This window comes from Impatiens glandulifera, chromosome 3, assembly GCF_907164915.1.
Source record: "Impatiens glandulifera chromosome 3, dImpGla2.1, whole genome shotgun sequence".
Classification (NCBI taxonomy): Eukaryota; Viridiplantae; Streptophyta; class Magnoliopsida; order Ericales; family Balsaminaceae; genus Impatiens; species Impatiens glandulifera.
In genome coordinates this window covers 48,861,214-48,866,984 of record NC_061864.1, presented here as the reverse complement: position 1 = coordinate 48,866,984, position 5,771 = coordinate 48,861,214, and positions in this window count along the sequence as shown.

The following is a 5,771-nucleotide window of genomic DNA, read 5'->3' as shown; positions in this document are numbered from 1 at the left end:
TATGTTGATAGTACCATGATCATATTTATATGATCACCTTCAACCTTACATGTTGGAAACTCATGTGTTAAGTTTGTTAACTCCCACGATAGTCATATATGTTAAAGGGTACCATGATCATTTATACATGACCCTAGGAATTACTTGTTAGTAAGCAATATAAGCAAGCCTGTTAACATTTATGGAGACATATTTGTTGATAGTCTCGTAATCATAAAATTATGATCATCTTGAGTGTTACTTGTTAGTAACATACATGAAGCATTACTAAACTTTCTTGGGCACTTTATGTCTCATAACATTGACCATTAAAAATTTGTACATGATTAACTTGAATTATTAGTTGATATTCATGATAAATAGGAATTGATATTTCAAATACCTATGATTATCTCTATATCTTTACTCTATGGATTTTACGGATACTTTGTTGAGATATGTAAAACAGGATTCCCAAAATTGTCCTTGTTAGAATAATCACCAAGGAAAGATCCCTAAAGCAACGATCGTAAGCACCTCGACGAATGTTATACACTACATCACCGGGTTACTCCAACTCATCACGATATAGGTTCCATCATTCCAAATACCCTCATTATAAATTAGAAAAGATAACTTAGTGCTAGAAGTCATACTGGAATCAACATTTTTAATATTAGTTTGTTGTATTCTAACTCAATTCGAGAGGGCACTCTATAAGCACTAAAAATCTACATACTCAATTTATAATATTAAAATAATTATTTTGATTTATTTTCAAATAAATAAAATCAAAATAATTAACCCCAAGGCCAAAACTTAATTAACTAATTAATTAGATTAATTATTTGAATAATTAAAACATAAGTTGTATTAATTTTATCTTAAAATAAATTTAGAAAAATCAAGGGATCAAAATATATAATTTAGGATGAAATGTGGTACACATTTCATCCAAAAAAAAATTATTCATTTAACCCAAAAATACACAAAAATAAATTAAAAATAAATTAAAAAAATATTTGTTATATTTATTTTAATATTTTGTGTATTTATAATGATTAAAAATAAAAGAAAAAGGGTGAAAGAAAATAAATTTCAAATAAACCCTGAATATTTTTATAAAAATAAAATTTTTAATCGAGTGTAGCCAAAATCTAGGAAATGACTACAACCAAAACCGAATCCGTTGGATAGGTGTTGGAATCTCATCCAACCCCTCTGACGCGTCCGCGTAGCCCGTTGTAATGGAAAGAGCGTGCTCCCACGAAGTAGAGAACAACTAACGCGAGTGTTAGTTTGTCAACTAGAATGCATTGGGACAAACAAAATGTTGATGAAACGCCAATGGACCGCAATGCGTCCATGTTCTCGCCCAAAACGACATCGTTTCACACCCAAATAATCTTCTCTGTCGCGGTCATCGGAGGGATAAGATCGAATCCACCTTTTCAGTTAATTCGTAACCTGGAATGATCACCCTACCTTAGTCATCATTTCCCATACATTTATAGGCATTAATCATGCCTATTCCGGCAAGTAGAGCAAAGAATAGCCAAAACACCATTGATGATTTTTGACTAAGTCAATCCACTTGAAGTCCTCAACAAACTTCAGGGAACTATAAATAGCCTCCCTTAAAAATTCTGAAGCCAAGAGATTAACTCTCAAGCTTCAAATCGAAAATTACAAAAAAAATCTGTTACTAAAGCTCCAAGCTTCTGTATTTTCGACATTATATATAAGGTCTTAAAGATTGGATCTGAGCATCCTCTAAGGTATAAGGAGTGTTTTCCAATCCTTGGTAAGGTTCTAATCAACCTTTAATTCATACTTCTAGTTTGAATTTGAAAATTTTACATTTCAGTTTTTATAAGCTTGTATGATGTCCGGTTTTTAAATGTTTTGATATAAAATCGGTCCTAGGATCCTTTATGAGCATTCTGTCAAAGCCAAGATTGATCAATTGATCTAAAATGAAAAATCCCAAATTTTTATTTGAAAAAATTGAAAATCGGGTTGAGCTAATCCTCAAGAATCACAACCAAGAAAGTTTCCAAACATATTTATAATGATGTTGGGAAATTATTTAGATCATGTTTCATTCATCCCAAACATGTTTGATCAAACTCAAAATTTTCAAAATAGTTGAAAATTTTGTGTTCATGAATTGTTACAAACAAACATCCATTATTCTTGTTTTGGTACCAATCTAGAATATGAGGTATAAAAAAAGTTATTGGTTAGCTCGTTACACTTCAAAACAACCTTCCCGATTTTTTTCTACAAACTATTTTGAAAGAATTGATCATCACCCAGGTCGATTGATACATTGGGATGATATTCTAAATATTTTTGGGTGCTTTGTAAAACTATCCACGCCCTTGGATCAAAAAATTCAACCCTCCATCAAAATTGAAAAACCTGTATTTTGATGTTCTTGAGGATCAAGAGCTTTGACCTATGAACGAGGGATCCCATCGAAGATCTTCCTTCAGGACAAGGAAATCCGACCGAAAAATTTCAATAGGACCAAGAGGTCGACCGAGAATTTCAGTCAAGGCTGAGAGGTCTGGCCGATGTTCTTCAGTTAGGACCGAGAGCTTCAACCGACGTTCTTAACCTAGGACCGAGGGGTCCGACCAAGGATTTTTACATCCAACTGAGAAATTAGACATAAGACCAAGAAATCTCGATTCCGAATGAGAATTCCCAAACCCAGGACTAATGATTTCCACCTTGGACCGAGGCATCTGACCGAGAATTTCGGCACACGATCAAGAATTCCAGTCTATGACCGAGAATCCTTAACACCCTAACCGAGGCTTTTCAGTAAGGACCAACATGTATGACCGAGGGCCCTGAGCTCCGACCAATAAAAACTAATCCAGGACCTAGGACACCTGTACTAAGGAATGTTTGGTTCCCATTTTCAAAATTCAAAATTATTTTTGTAATTTTCAAACACTGGAAATTTCTACAAAAATATCTTAACTAATGTTCGTTTAGGATTTATGTTAAACCCTAATGCCTTTAGATGACTAATATTCTTCAGGAGTTTTCCTCCATAGTTATCAAACGCAACACATACCAGAATTTATATGTTGTTGTTACAATATATTAAATAACGCTAAAACCTACGCATTCTTATGACCAAAAGAATAATCGGTTAAAATTAAAACGACATGCAACCGATTTTCAAAAGCAAGTTTTATATATTAGAGACCATTTTTAATGGATATAGAGGACATAGCGCGAAAGTCTTTTCTCGAGTATCACCAAACTCAAATCAAAACAAAACTCTTTCTAAAAATAAGTTTCTATAGTATTTCTAGAATCCAAGTATGATCACAACAAGATTAATTCATTTTGAATGTTGATTTATTATTTTTATTGTATGTAAATTAAGTAGTATCTAGAATACTCTATAGAGATATATAAATAAAGAAGTTGTTTTAAGATTCTTCCTTATACTATCAAATCTTCTCTATTTCCTTCCTCTATGATTCATTTTGTATCAATCATTTTCTTCAATCATAATTTTGATGTACGTTTATGGTATAAGTAGATATACATAATAAAATGAAAGAAATATTGTATATTAATTATTAAATTTGTCTTCTTGTAGCATGAAGTAGAGGTTAATGGAAGAATTTCTCATTTCCTCAAATCAAAATCTAGAAGTCAGGATCAATCTCCACAAACATATTCGAAGAGTCCCCCACTCTTCATCTTTTGAACTTGTTTTTGTCAGTTATTTTATCTTCTTTCATTAACACTACTCTATTATATTTAAGAAACTTTATTATATGAAATAGTTAGAGAGGTACATATGAGAAATGATTTTATCAAGAATTAATAGGCAATAATTTTGGATTTGAGAAAAATACGATAAAGATTTTATGTGTTTCAAGGTTTAGGATATGTTGGAAGTATCAATAATAAGGTACATATTTATGTTGGCTTATTTAGACTAATTACAAGCTAGTAAGATTTCTCTTGCAAACATCAAACTCATGTATATCTTAATCTAACTAATTTGTGATATCTCTATATAAACCATCATAGACATATAACTTACTATTAATAGTAAGTTATATTTCTATGATGGTTTATATAGAGATATCACAAATTAGTTAGATTAAGATATAAATGGGATTGATGTTCACAAACATCAAACAAAAATATACAAAAATCTTATTAACTTGTAATTAGTCTATATAAGCCAGGATAAATATGTATCTTATTATTGATAATTCCAACATATTCTAAACCTCAAAACACATAGATACTTTAGCGTACTCTTCTCAAATGCAAAATTGTCTATTAATGCTTGATAAAATCATTGATCATATGTGTCATCTCTAACTATTTTAAATAATAAAGTCTTTCAATATAAGAGAATAGTGTTAATAAAAGAAGATAAATTAATTGACAAAAACAAGTTGACAAAATGAAGAATGAGGGACTCTTGAAATATGTTTGTCGAGGATTGATTCTAGCTTCTAGATGTTGATTCTAGGAAATGAGAAATTCTTCCATTAACCTCTAATTCATGCTTCAAGCAGACAATTTTAATAATTAATATACAACATTTCTTTCATTTTGTGTAGATCTACATATAATATTAATTGACATCAAAATTGTGATTGAAAAAAATAACGTAAATGCAACATGAATCATAGAGGAAGGAATTGGAGAAAAATTGAGAGTGTGAGGAAGAATGTTAAAACAACATCCCTATTTATATATCAACATTAGATAGAGATATATGTAATATTTTTGATTTATTTTGTTAGGATCGAGGACGCCCTTGGAGGACCGAGGTGTTTTCCGGTTTCAGGTAAGGGTGGCCGCTTACACAACACACAACTCTTTGGTGATAGTCCGGTTAGAGACTAAAACCTTTCTCAGCACTGCACAACCTGTCACAGACTCTTGAACCGGGTTCAAGGGCGGAAATGTCTGTTTCAGGTTGAAGCAACGTTTGCGACTTTAGATGATGTTTAAGAAGGAGTCGGTTTAATGGAGGTGAGTGACCGGTTTTAGGAGTATAATTAGTTTGCGGTTTACGTTAAGAAAGCAGGAAATGAAAGCGAAAGAAAGAGCACGAGACAAGGGATTTGTTTATGGATGTTCGGAGCAAACCCTCCTACGTCACCCCTTCTTCTCAGGTTATGAGAAGGATCTCCACTAACTCTTTAGAGTTACAATTACACTTCCGGTCGAGCCCAACTTCGCTACTCGCCGGTTACACCAAACTCACACTTTGATGTAATACAACAACTCAACACAAACACACACAGAAAGCTTCCGGTTTTAAGCACACCAGCTTTAGAATACAGGACTTTATCTCTCTAGAATTTAATGCTTTATGACTTTTAGAATTTATGATGCTCACAACTACAAGTACCGAACTGCGAACTGCATTGAATGAAGACGATCCGTCTTCCTTTTATAGCTGAAAGTAGCCAACGGTTACTTTCTTCTCTCTCTTGCGGATTGGTTGATCATTTGCACGCCTATTTGCAGAAGGTTGCTTGCACGCTTCAACTTCCTCAACACCTGGCATTCATGCAGGTGACTCTGAGCATAGGGTGACATAGCCGGTTTTTAGATTGAGACACGTGTTGAACATCCGCTACCGGTTGTCAGTATCGGATCAGCAAAGCATCATTGCTTTCCTCGCATGCTTCTAATCGGATCTGATCTTCTTTTATTCTTTCAAGACACGTTTCTTCCGTCATGGTACGTCACTCTTGAGATTTGAATATTCTGACTTTTGATCTGTA